A 13,730-nucleotide genomic window follows, 5' to 3' on the forward strand; every position below is an offset into this window, starting at 1 on the left:
GCTGCCTGTGCTGACAGTTGGGGAGAGGACACTAACTGGTTGTGGGGTCCCAGTGAGATGGGAGGCTGGAGAGAAAACCCTACAAAAAATGGCTTTGCCCCAGATGGCTCACTTGATTTTTGACAACCCTTAGGCTGTAACCACTTGTTAGATCCTTCTTGCATATCTCTCTCTTCCTGAGAAACCACTTTGAAGATACCATGTATTACAGCAGCCATTGATATTTTCCTACTAATCTACCCATAACTCTGCAATGTTTGTATTTTCCTATCCTATTTCATAAATGGATGCATGTCTATTATTATGTGTTCCCTACAAAAACCACTGAGAAAAGTTAATGATTATTCAATAGGTCACTCATGTATAGCTCTATTTATTTTCTTTGGAGGCCACTTTGGGGATGCCAAAGTATAGTGCAACAACTATTGATGGTCTCCTACCTCTTCTGTCTGTAACTCACTATTGTCTGTCTATTTGTTTTCCTGAGAAACTATCTTGTAGATAACAGTGTGTAGAACAATAACCATTGATAATTTCATACCACTTTGTCTGTAATTTGGTAAGCCCCCCCATTATTATGTTATCCTTCTTTTATTCTTTGAAATAAAAAAAAATTCAAAAAAAAGAAAATAAATAGAGCTATACATGAGTGACCAACTGAATATTCATCAACTATTCTCAATGGCTGTTGTAGGAAACACATAGTAATAAACATACATCCATTTATGAAATAGCATAGGAACAATACAAACATTACAGAGTTATGGACAGATTAGTAGGAAAATATCAATGGCTGCTGTAATACAGGGTGGTATCTTCAAAGTGGTTTCTCAGGAAGACAGAGATATGCAAAAAAGATCTAACAAGTAGTTACAGCCTGAGGGTTGTGAAAAATAGCAGATTACCTCCTCACCAGTGACTCCTTTCACTGAGGTGTAATGGCTGGAATGTTGAACTTTTTCAAGTCTCTGGTAATCCTTGGTTTTCCACTCATACCTATATTTTCAGGATAAGTTAACTAGCAGCTATGTTGTTTAAGTTTGTAAGCTCTTTCCCTGCAGACTCCTCTGAAGACTGGATGGTTAGTCTGTACTTTGTAACTAGGACATTTGGAGTGGCAGACTCCCCTGTAAGGTGCACAGAGCAGGCTGTGGGCAGGCTAGGGGAGCACCTACCCGCTTCCACTTACTCTTCCCTTTGTGAAAATACTCATGAGGAAGCCTTTACTTTGATGGAGTTGTAGCTGACAGTCCAAGTAGGTGGCAGGGGTTACTTCCAGGCCTGTTCTTTTTTTCTCTCTGTCTGCTACATACTAGAAGGTGCTTTCTCTAAGCCATATATACTCATTTTCTTCTTAATGTGCCCCCCAACACACACTGAAGTTCTCTGAAATAAAGGAAGGAGGAGAGAGCTCTGTTGTTCTGAGGACAGTTTAAAGATTAATAACCCTAATGATTGATTCACAGCTCCTATTTGTCTTTCCACTAAGCTTAGGGATTCTCTGCTTCTGCTTTCAAAGTAATTTTCCCATAAGAGTGTTTCAGAATGTGCTAATATTCTGCTCTGGATTCTCCATTATTCTGATCACAACTGCTCATAATTTCTACTTTGTTTCTTGCACATTTCGGCTGGTTGGAATCTACAGATTTAAAAAGTCATCTTTTCTGTCTCTGAAGGGATCACTGGTGAGAGGTCAGGTGTATGTTTGTGTTTAATTCTCCATCTTGACTTGCTTTTCTCCCGTCCCACATCATATCTCCCTTTGATAATGAAACTTCTGAAAGCATGCTGTTGGAATATAGCTTCTTTGTAAATGAAAATAATTTTATTTAATGGGGCGCTAGACATTTACATATATTATTGCTTTAAGTTCTCACAACAAATCTGTGATGTAGACATCAAAAGCTGCATTTAGTAGTTGAGGAAGCTGAACTTCAATGTGGTTAACTAAATTAACCAAAGTCATGCAGCCTGTGAGAAGTGCACCCAAAGTCTGAATCCGTGGTCCTCTGTACACTGTTATACACTGTTTAAATGTGTCTGCCACATTTGCTTTCTCTGGTTTTTAGCAGGTTTAGCTTCATTTTTCTCATTAATATGTAAGTTTGTTGAGAGGAAGTTCTGGCTATAGTTTCTTAAAGTACCTGACTGAATGTTCTACAAGCAGCAGTTAATTTAAATTTTGTAGGCCAGCTAGGTAAAGCAGTTAATTACAATTATGTTACTATTATGAACATAATTATATGTTAGAAAGGTGCAAATGCTTTATTTGAGATCTTTAAATTTTTATGATCTCTGTTAAAGATTGGGTTGCTACACAAGATAGCCAAGATAATTGTACTACTAATTTCTATTGGTTTATTGAAAGGTACAGTTAATGCCTAATTGTTTGATCCATTTTGCATGCCTATATCTGGTAAGCTGAATAACTACTTTGAAGATAACAATATGCAATATAACAACCACTGTTAACTTCCTATCATCTTGCTTTGAAATTCTGTATCATTTTTATTGTTTTTTTATTCTCTTTAAATAAAAAAATCATAATCAAATCAAAATCATAACTTGAGGGAAAGTCAAAGTTCAGCTTCTGGCTTGAGTTGGTATAGCAACTCTGGGCAATAAATCTGCATAAACAGAAGGAAGAATAAGAGGAAATGCCTACTGATCACTATTGTTACCTCCTAGCTAATTGATTTTATATTTCTTCAATATTTTAATATTTGAAAAGATTAGAATTGTGATTCTTTCTTTCATAATTCTGTTATGTTCTCTGTCACATTTTTCTCTTGATGTTGTCCAAGGAGGGCCAACTTTCTGAAAGAGACAGAATCTTGCCCCGAGATCCAAAGATGGAGTAACATGGATTTGCTTTCTGATCCCATTTGGTGTATTCATTCACTCATTCAGCAAATATTCATTGAGTAGCTATGACACTGATTCTCAGCCTGGCTATATAATAAAACCCCTCAGAGCTTTGTTCCCCAAAATGTCATGATCAGATTTTACCCCTATGTAAATGGAACTCAGGGCCATGTATTTTTAAAGCTCCTCAAGTAATGACGATGCATGTAAGAGACAAAAACCACTGACTCCTGGCATATTACTGTACATCTTGTTCTAACAAGCGGGAATACAAATAAGAATAACTGCTAATATTTATAGAATGCATACGAAGTGCCAAGTACTGTTCTAAGATCCTCATATGTATTAATCCTCCCAACAGCCCTAGAAGGTGGGTATTATTCCCATTTTCTAAATGAGGAACCTGAGGTCCTGAGAGAATGACTAAACTGCCCATGGTAATGCAGTAACTGGCAGAATCCAGGCCTGGAGTCCATGCTTACTACTCTGGCATACTATTACATCATAGAGTAGAAAGTAATGAAAAGAGAGGAGCTATGTATCAAGGGGAATAACTAAGGTGAGAAGTGGGAGGAGGAGATAGGGACAAGAAGGCTTCCTATTGGTGGAAGTACTTCCATTAAATAGAAGACAAATGGGAACCAGCAAGGAAAAATGGCTCATAGAGCTCCTCAGGTTGCTTCCCTGTCTGGCTAGTGATCTGCTTCCCCTCCTCCCAGGAGCTCCTTCCTCCTCTTCCCCCTACACTGAACACACTGGAATGCCCACAATCATCCTTAGCACACCAGCATTTCAACTGGGAAAACTGACGTCATGCACAATTACTCATGCAATGTTTCCTCCTGACAATAGGTTCTTCTGTGTGCTTCTCATTCAAATATATAAAGCTCCATTCTGTTGTTTTTATAAAAAAAAGTCTTTGTTGTACAAACAATCCACAAATGTGTCAAGTACACATAGGTTCCCTACCCTCCTCTCTGGTCCCCTCATTTGATTGGGATGCTAAAAGACAATTTGCTGGCTTGCCAGGGACATGTGCCTGCTTGCCAGCTCTGCCCAGAATGGCAGCTAACCCTGCATTTTACACTGCTTCCAACCAAACAAGACCTGAAGCTGAAGTTTGAGGTTAACCTCAGGAGCACTTAGCCACACCTGCCCCTCTTTCTGCCCGGCCTCAGGGGCAGGGACAGACTTTCTGTTGAGGAAAGGGAAATGCTCTGGTACTGCTAATTAACTATGGGAGGAAAGGAAGCCCTTTCCAGACACCAAAAATTCTGAGGGAAGAACATTATAAAAAGCAGTCTTTGTACCATCCAGCCACATTACTCAGGCTGGCCTATGCGGAGGCTGAAGGGAAAAATAACTCCTAGAGACAGGAGGGTCAGATGGGCACCTCAAGAGGTGTCTGCTTTGGAGAAGGGACCTCAAGAAAGTGGTGGGACTCTGGCTGCCCTCACAGACCTCAGGCAAATAACAGGAAACTATCTGAAGCTGGCAATTTTGCAGGTGACTTGTGAGCCTTTGTTAGAATAGCGGCAGGCTTGTTTAACAAATTAAAAGTCAAGGAAGGTGGGCATGTCGGTCAGTAGTAGGGCATTTGCTAGCATTTGTGAGGCCCTGAGTTTGATCCCCAGTACCACCACTGCAACTCCCCACCACCAAAAATAAAGAAAAAGAAAAAGTCAAGGAGTGCAAGTCTGTGGAAGTATGAGGTGGAGCTGCAAGATTTAGATTCCTGGTAGGTAATCTCACTTCAGCAGGCCCCTTTTCCACCCTCATGCTTATCAAAATGAGGGCTGATCCTCACTTTGCAGACGGGACCATTTGAAGCACAAAGAAAGTAGTGTCACCTACAGTCTTTGCAGTTCCTGGAGGCTTGGCTGCTACATGGTCTCTGAGAGACTTGGGGTGCAGGGGGGACCCTTAGGGAGAGTTTGAGTTGCTGTAACGATTGAGTTTGTTTACAGACAGAATTCAAGCCATTTGGCTGGCACCTTGAGCTCAAGAGTACTGAGCTGCTGACCATTTTAAGGGAATGAGGTAAAAGCTAAAGGTGGCCCTAGAATTGAGGGCTGAGGACCCTAAGATTTGAAAGCTGCCAGTGCTACATGGAGGCTTTAGGAGAGCCTGTTTACAGGGCCTGCTTCATTTCACAGGGCCTGGGACAGAGTCCCAATACTCTAAATTGCCAAAATCAGGAAGTCAGGGTACTAGAATTTCATACCGGGCAAGTTTCCCTGTCTCTCACTCCAATAACATTTTTGCCTCTGGGCAGACAAGGGGGAAATTCCACCATTATAATATCATAGGTACAGGATCTTTGGCAGCTATGTATGTGATGGTACATTCTTTTTTCCACTCTTGCTATTGGTATAGGATCTCTTTTATAGACTGCTGAAGCTTCATACTTGAAAAGATTTTAGAAGCCATGTAGACCAAGTCTTTGACTTCATACAAAGTTAAACAGAGAAGCAGAAAGAAATGGCACAAAAGCACACAGCTAATGACTGCTAGGACTGCAAGTAGGTCTTCTGCCAGCAGTCCAGGTCTTCCCCACAACACATTCGTGTATCAAGGCCTCCCACCCACTCCATTTTTGATCTCCTCTTTTACTCTCATGCACAGTGCCTTGACCTGTACCTTGTTCCTGGTAAAATGACTCTCTCAAAAGTTTCCACTATTTAACATTTGGACCAAAAAATATAAAACCCGTAGTTTAGAAAGAATTTATTACAAATGAGAGGCTGCCAATGTGATGCAACCAAGAAGGACAGATGTGTAAGACTTGCTGCTCAGAGTTATCCATGGATCAGGAGCATAAGGCGATTACCCAGGACCGGCCCCCACCCACAAATGCTCTTGCATTTGTTAACAAGAACCTGGCTGATCTGAATGCACCCTGATATGTTAGTGGTGCCCCCCTAGGGTTAGGCTACGGAAAAGTCCTCCCCTTCCCCTCCGCACCCAAGTAATTAACCTAACACCTCCCTCTTGCTTTTTCCTTCCACATACTTCTTCCCAGATGCTGTTATGTTAATCTTGTTCTGCATTTTCTCGAAATTTTAAAGTCCTGCTGAAGGAGGAAAGGGTATATTTTAAAAGGAACTCATAATGGAAACTTTTGAGAAAAATAAAATATCGCCAATTTAAAAGGTCTTTTGAAGCTCCAGTGTCACGTCTACTATGTTTACGTTGGCTGGCCTGTAAAATCATCATCTTTGGTTATATTTAGGAATTTGATGGCTTGGAAAGCATACCGAAAAACTCTGAGAATGAAAATATTTTCTCTCCTAACTTTCTGGAAAACCAGAAAAATCTCTTGAAACATTCCAACTGTTTCTCCTACTTTGTTTCTTTCTTATCCCCACCTACTGTTATGCACTTCTTTCTCTCTCTTTCTCCCTCTCTGTTCCTAGTTGTTTTCTCATTTCATTCACACTTTTAAAAATACATTCTTTAAATTATTTTCTCTTACAGAAAAATTAGGAAATAGAGAAGTAGAAGAAAGTACAACCATATCAGAACATAATAATTAGTATATCTTTCATTTTATACAGAAGTATAAATTACTGACTTCTTTACATCAGCAAACCTACTTCAGATTACTGTTTTTCATTACATCCTATCATTGGGATTACACTATACCGTGGTAGATTAACTAATGGTCAATTTGTAACACCCAGCTGAACTGAATCAGCATGGTTCTGGGTATGCAAAGCCCACCTGAGGATTGTTGCCAACAGCATAAAAAGGAGAACCAGAGGGGAAGTGGGGAGGGTGTTGATTCTCCTGGAGAAGCTTGTCGTACTGGTTTTCCTAATGTGAGCTCACCTGTCACTATCATCAGAGGAGCTCAGGTCCTGTAGCTGAGGATGGCTGCAGTTCTTTTCAGGCAGAGCTCTGGTCCTTACCTTAGGTGTTCCTTCCTGGTTCCAGTGCAGATCCCTTAGCCTGCTGGCACAGCGCTTTCATCCCCCAGGTGAAGACTTTCTAGCTTCCACCACTGACCTTCGGACCTTCCCAGCACAGATCCTTGACGCAGAGACATTGCAAGAGACAACTGCCATGGGCTCTAAGTCTTCGGCTGGACTCATGTGGGACATTGCCATGGGATCCAGGTCCTCAGCTGGATTCTTTTGGTCTCTAATGTATGGACGGATCACTTGCACTTTTCTGCATTTGACTGTTTGAGAGAATATTATAATCTTATAAATTATGTGTCCTCTATTAAATCTACTCCCCTGTAACCCTCATCACAACATACATTATGATTGATTTGGTAGTATTTCTATTGCTGGATATTTAGAGAATTAAAACCTATCACTATTAAAAACAGTACTGCACATCCTTAATGATTTTTTTTTTTTTTTTTTTTTTTTGAGACAAGGTAACACTCTGTAGTTCAGACTGGCCTTGAATTCACTATGTAGCCCAGGCTGGCCTTGAACTCCTGGCAATCCTCCTGCCTCAGTTTCCCGAGTGCTGGAATTACAGGCCTGTGCCACTATGCCTGGCTTGACTTAATAATTTTATCTTAAAAACTATCCAGTTAAATCTTGTGCACTAATTCTTTATTACACTTATGAAAAACATTAATGATGTTTTAATGTTCAATCCTGGATGATCATTACCATGCTTGGTTCCTTTCCTCTCCCTCCTACTTCATTGCAGCTCCCCACTTCCACTCCAGCTCAGTGAATCAACCTTTTATGGGTGTGCATGGTTTGCAGAACACAGAATTAAATGCTGTAAGGATTTCATTCGATGACGCAGCCATCGCCCTGTGGAGGGAAATGAGGCATTCATCCATGATAAGATACAAATGACACAGGCCACATACTGCACTGCTGAGTAAAACGTAAGGAAACTGAGTATAGTCCAATTAGTGTTAAGTGAATACCAAGTCCTCTTCATCTTTCACTAGGATCACTGTCCTAGGATTTATGTGCCCTCCTTGCCAATAACCTCTCCTGAGGTCTATCCAGTTTATAAATGATAAAATAGTCTCCGAAAAACACTTTAAAGGTATTTATGCTGCAGTCCATTCACTGTTCTTCTTCTGCTACCTACTAAGCTTCTCCTCAGCCTTCAAGTCTCCCTTGAATTTTAAAAAAACCCAGCTTGTCAAAGTGTATTTACTAAGCACATATTACATGCTAACTACCTCTTCTAAAAACTTCCCTTAGCTCTGTAATTCCTTATCGCTTCTTTCTTCTAATCCCACACGGTTGTGATTATTTGTCTACTCTTACGGTTTATTCTACTCCAGACTGAGTTCTTAAAGTACAGGGCCTCTATATTATCTCTTTCTACCTCCAGCAGTAAATACGGTAAATATAATGAGTCCTTAATAAAGTAAATATAGTTTACAGTAAATATAGTTAATGCTTAATATATGTTTGTTCATTTATTCGAAAATAATAACAAAGAAATGGTCAAGTGACTTTCACAGAAATGTCACACTGGTTCTCAACATACTTTTAAGATTTAGAAGTTGATCTTTGCTTACAGAGAGAAGCAACGGCCTGAGGTGGTGAGAGCAGAGATAGCCTTCAAGGTGGCTTGTCTTAGCTCTTGAAAGTTGTCAAAGAAGAAGCCGGCACTGCCCCATTTTGTTTCCTGATACTACATTTTCTGAAACAAATTCTCTTTGCAACATAAAGGGGTGCTAGGGAAGTATTTGTTTAAAAAACCACAGCAAGCTTTTAAAAAGATCTCAGCTTCCCCATTAGAAACCAGAAGTGTCTAAAGCTGAATTCTAATCACATTGCTCCCTGGCTTAAATCTCTTAGGTTGTTTTTCACTGTTGTTAAAGTTCAAAATGTTTAATTTGACCTCCAAGGCAGCTACCTCACTGCATCCTGTCACATCGTTCTTCCTGGACCTCTTTACAGTTCAGCTCCATAAGTCATTCCTTTGTTCCTCAAGAACACCAAGCTTCCTTATCAATGGTGCTCCTTATGCCTGAAACACTATCTGCTGTCACCCACACCCACATCATCGGGCTGGTTGTCATATGTTCTTCAGGTCCCAGTGAAAATATCATTGCCTAGAGAGGCTTCCCCTGGATTTCATACTGAGCTAGGCCACTCTACCGCATACCTCAAAATATTCAGTATTTTGCTTTTTTTTTTTTTTTTTTTTTTTTTTTGAGACAGGGTCTCACTATGTAGTTCAGGCTGGCCTTGAACTCATTATGCAGCCCAGGCTGGTCTTGAACTCAGAGCAATCCTCCTGCCTTGGCCTCCCAAGTACTGGGACTACAGTCATGTGCCACCATGCCCAATGGCTTTCCATTATATTGGTACCAGGAATCAAACTCAGGACCTCGTGCATGCCAGGCAGGTGCTGGGACCTTGCGCTGTGGCACTGAGCTATATCCCCAGCCCTCCCTTTATTTTTTATTGAAAATTGATTGTTAAGTATGCAGTTCTTCAATGTTTGCTTCTCACTCTCTTCCTCCTAATACCAGAGCACAAACCCCAGGAGGATAGGATTCCCACTGTTTTGTTCACTGCTTTACTGAAGGAATTCTATCTATATTATTTCCATTAGTTTCAGTGTCCTGTGAGGTAGGCATTCTGACCCTTACTTTACAGACGAGAAAAACTGAAGTTTAGAGAGACATGTGACCGAGTAAAGACTCCAGCATAGTTCCTTCTACATTTTTTTTGTTGGGTACCAGGAATCAAACTCAGGACCTGCGCCTGCCAGGCAGGCACTTGTGCCACTAAGCTGTATCCCCCACCTTTCCATCTATAGTTTTAAAGGTCTACAAGTTCATTTATCTGGGGTTTGGACTCTCAGGACTTAAAGTGAAGTCCTAATTCTACTACTTACTAATTTGATCATTCCAGGTGAATCTCCTCATTTGTATAATAGCAATAGTGTTACTTATCTTCCTTATAATTTTTTTAGAATACCACATTAAATAATAGATGTGAACTGCCTGGTACATCATAATCCACACTACACATCTAAGTGAAACAACTGACAGTTTTCACCGCACTGCACTCTGTAATGGCCACTGCTTATCTGTTCTGCCCATCCTGGGCATCTGTTTCTTGAGTAAAATTGTCAGTTTGGGGACAGTGAATCCAGATGTCTCTGTATATTATCTAATAGAGGTTGTTAGCCTAGGACTTAAATGACCAACAACAAAAAAGTAATTTAGAATGATAACATCTATCTTATAGAATGAGAACATTTAGCTTTCACATAATTGTAAGTAAGGATAACAACTTATATGCAGTGAGGTTCTAGTAATTAACTGCCAGTCCTCGCTCACCAGGGAACAGAGAAAATGGTTAGTTAAGTGTAGTTAATGATTAGTGTTAGTGGTAAAGAGCTTAGGCTTTGCAGGCAAGATAGATATGAATTCAGTTCTCTCAGTTCTACACTTACCAACAAGGGGAACTTGGGCAAGGTACTTAATTTCTCTAAGCTTTATTTCTACACTTAAGCTATACCTCCCCCTCAGACTGCAGAAACAATGTAAGTGCCTGGCATGAAGGAAACCTTCCATAAAGATACAGCGTTATTACCATCCCAGTCTGCTTTCTTTCTTGGTTTGTTGATCCCCACACACCCATTTGTTCCACGTTTCTTCCATCCCAATTGAAGTGACTTTCAGGTGTTTAGATCTTAAATTCTAATGGCTGGGAACTCTTTCAGTCTACATCTGCTCCAGGGAAACTAGTCTTATACGTATAAAGGGGAGCACTCTCCTCCTGTGCTGTCTGCACAATGACTCCCTTGGGTTTCTTGTACTTTGAGGGAAGCTTTTCTATTTATGCAAAGCAGCAAGTTTTTCTATCCACCTTTGAGTAACTTCTTGTCTTTATCCAGCTATTTTTGAGTGGCACACTTAGGAAGGGAGAATTGTATTCTCTGGCTTTGGACAAGAGGGTATGTAATTTGGAGCCACAGTGAAAAGAAGTTCAGCCATTGCAAGGCTACTATCACACAGACTACATAAAGTGAGTTGATTCACTATTAATCTTAAAAAAAGAAGGACTTTCTGTAATCTTGAATGGGAAGTTAGGAATTCTAGTTATAAGGTTATATCCCGTTTGTATGGTACTGAACCCAGTGTATGTATGTATTTCTTTAAAAAGTATTCATTAACCTTTTAGTGTTCTATTCTCTGGGGTGGAATACAAAGATGAACAAATCATCTTACAAGAACTTACAAACCTTTGGAGGAGACAGATAAGGACACAAATAATGTGAGGGAGTGAACAGGCAGGGGAAGTAGGGCAGTCTGAGCAGATTGCGATTCACATACACGAGGCAGTAGGTCAGAGAGTAAAAGGATCACAAACTCTGCATCACCAGCATAGTTCCTTCTACATTTTTTTTGTTGGGTACCAGGAATCAAACTGGAATCTTATCAGGTAAGTTGCTCTAAGTAAGCCACCTTTCCTCTCCGAGCCAGTCTTCTTACGTGAAAAAAAAGAGTAAGAGTGCTTGCCTAGAAGATCACTGGGAAGATTAATTGAGATAAAATATCTGAAGTGCCTAACACAATGCTGAACTAATTGTAGATAATATTAATCATAAGAAAAAAGCTTTAAGATTAATAATTAAAGACAGAGATTGTATTTAAAAATCTCATCAGTATAGAATACAGGTTGAGTGGTGAAGGCTTAATGAAAGAGATCATAACTCTCCCTTCTATAAGCATGGTGAGCGTGGAGTGCCTTTACAGATATGCAACTCTCCTTTACTGGTAAATGTAGTCCTTCCTGTTAAGTGTCTGTTCTCCTCTGACACAGATGGTGACATCCTGTGGTCACTTCCCTCTGTTAGTCAAATGTTAGATGGTGGTTTCATCTACTCCCCACCCAAGATGGTGGATTATCTGACAGTAACAGAGAAACAGGAAGAAGAGTGGTTTCAAGTGAGAGAAGAGGCTGTGTACTTTACGGTAAATAACTTCCATTTCTATCAGTTCCTTGACCAAACAATGAAAACACTATGATGTGAAGTGATAAGGAAGCCAAGACACAGCTTTTAAAAGCAGAGAGCCTCCTTGATGGTAGAAGCAAATCACATTAAATTTGACCAAGTTAGGAAAGTGGTCTATATTTAAAAATCAGTCACTGTATACAAATGAACCCAGTTCATTTATAATAAAACTCCTCGCTTTATGGGAACCGTGGGCTTTCTAGGAGGAGAAGATGAGATAACAGGTGACATAATGGTTATTACTCATAAGAAATACCACTATGGTCTTTCCTCTGTTTCTAAAAGTATTACTCTCATTAGGAAATTATAATACTGAAAGGCTTTATTGACAGTGATGTAGTTGCACCTTTGTTCATTATGATGGAAACCATGACAGTGGGTACCATTTTTGAGCTTCTCGCTTACTTAGGTCATGGTGATTTGCCTTTGGGGACTCCTTGCCTTCAATTCTGACTGTTGGGGCTTTAGAGATGTTCTCAAACTCAGGCCTTAGAGTCTAAGCTCCATAAGGTTAGAAGTTGTTTTCTAGGTTCTTCGGGATTACATTCTACCTAAAATCCAGCACAGTCCAGTAAATGATAGGTGTTCAATCAATATTTGTTGATACATTTAACACTCATTATCTTTTTAAATACAACCATCCTGAAAGCCCAACATTACTAGGTCTAGCTTGTGAATAATAAAGTTGGTATGCTATATATAGCTGTGCATGTGATGGAATGTTGTACAGGTAGGAGAAGTGGCTTTATAGTTACATGATCCCCAAACTTAACATAAGAAAATCAAGGAAATAATTCATTTTACATGAAGTTCTTCTCATGCTTTCATAGAGTGGGAGAGAGTAGCTCTATTGGTGATTTGATTAAAGGAGGAGCTCTAAGCCATGTTCATGAGGAGAGGAGAATCAATAGAGAGGTTTGGAGAATGCTTGGGGAAGCATAATAACCATCGTCAGGTAATCCAGGGCTCCCTCAGAGCAGAAGAAACTGTCTTGTCCTGAATAGGCCCAAAGGACAGAACACAGCGTAAGTTTTAGGGAAACCAACTCTGGCTGGACACAGGGAAGAACATTCTAACCTCTGCTGCTATTTAGAGATAGAATAAATCATCTTGGGGGCATTAAATCCTGTTTTTGGAGGAGTTCATGGAGGAACCACATGATTATTTGACAGAGAAATTGTAAAAGGAATTTAAACATGGGCTCAGAAAAGAGAGGCATTATGTGACATAAGTATCTCCATTATGTCTCCTACAGTCTATGGTCCTCTATGTGAAATTCATGAAGATGGCATACAAGAATGAATATATTTGATAGAAAACATGTTAAAATTTAGGTCATATTCTGTTCACCTAAAAATGCCGTAGGGCAGGACTCTATCTATATGATAGAGCAGTGTTTATCCTTGGGCCTGGCATATAGCACATTTTGATTAACATGAATTAAAAGTGAAATCTGTGATACATGGAGAATTTATGCTCGGATTGCCTTATTCCCAAGAAGTCACAGAGGGCAACAGGAATGAAAATTAAACAAGTTCAATCTTCCTGTTCCCTTCTCCTCAGTAGAGAAGGTTAGTCTGGAGGGAAGTATTTGCACTTGGAAATATTTCTGAATGTTAGACTCACACAGTCTTCCTCTGGACAAGTGCCTCGCTGTGCCCTCTGCCCTTAGCCTCCCTAGTTTAGAAACTGTTTGTGAATAAACTATGCAGGAATCAACTTGTGAAATGCTGGAATGAGAGGATCAGGGAGGGCCTGAGAGATGCCCCATTCTGTCTGTGGTTGAGAACATGCAGAAGTGGGCGAGGACATAAATTAATAGGCAGAAAACATAATTCAACTTGGGGAGCTACTCCTATTGGTGATGTTGGAGAAATCCTACAGGGAAAAAATGA

General features: G+C 40.1%; 1 long non-coding RNA gene across 10 annotated transcripts in view; it reads right to left on the reverse strand.

Moving 5' to 3' along the window:
* LOC102012627 overlaps positions 1–13,730 on the reverse strand; it is a 133,161-nt gene that overhangs the window by 67,059 nt on the left and 52,372 nt on the right. For 7 of the 10 annotated variants that reach the window (XR_001233088.1, XR_001233091.1, XR_260159.2 and 4 more), the window contains exons 1-3: positions 8,375–8,499; positions 7,497–7,646; positions 6,777–7,048 (exon numbers count right to left, since the gene is read on the reverse strand). This is a non-coding gene — a long non-coding RNA (uncharacterized LOC102012627). Of the gene's footprint in view, positions 1–6,776; positions 7,049–7,496; positions 7,647–8,343; positions 8,500–13,730 lie in introns of those variants that run through there. The other 3 variants (XR_260161.2, XR_001233086.1, XR_001233087.1) reach the window with 3 other exon arrangements.

The sequence above is a fragment of the Chinchilla lanigera genome, unplaced genomic scaffold, assembly GCF_000276665.1.
Source record: "Chinchilla lanigera isolate Chin_1 unplaced genomic scaffold, ChiLan1.0 scaffold00013, whole genome shotgun sequence".
Classification (NCBI taxonomy): Eukaryota; Metazoa; Chordata; class Mammalia; order Rodentia; family Chinchillidae; genus Chinchilla; species Chinchilla lanigera.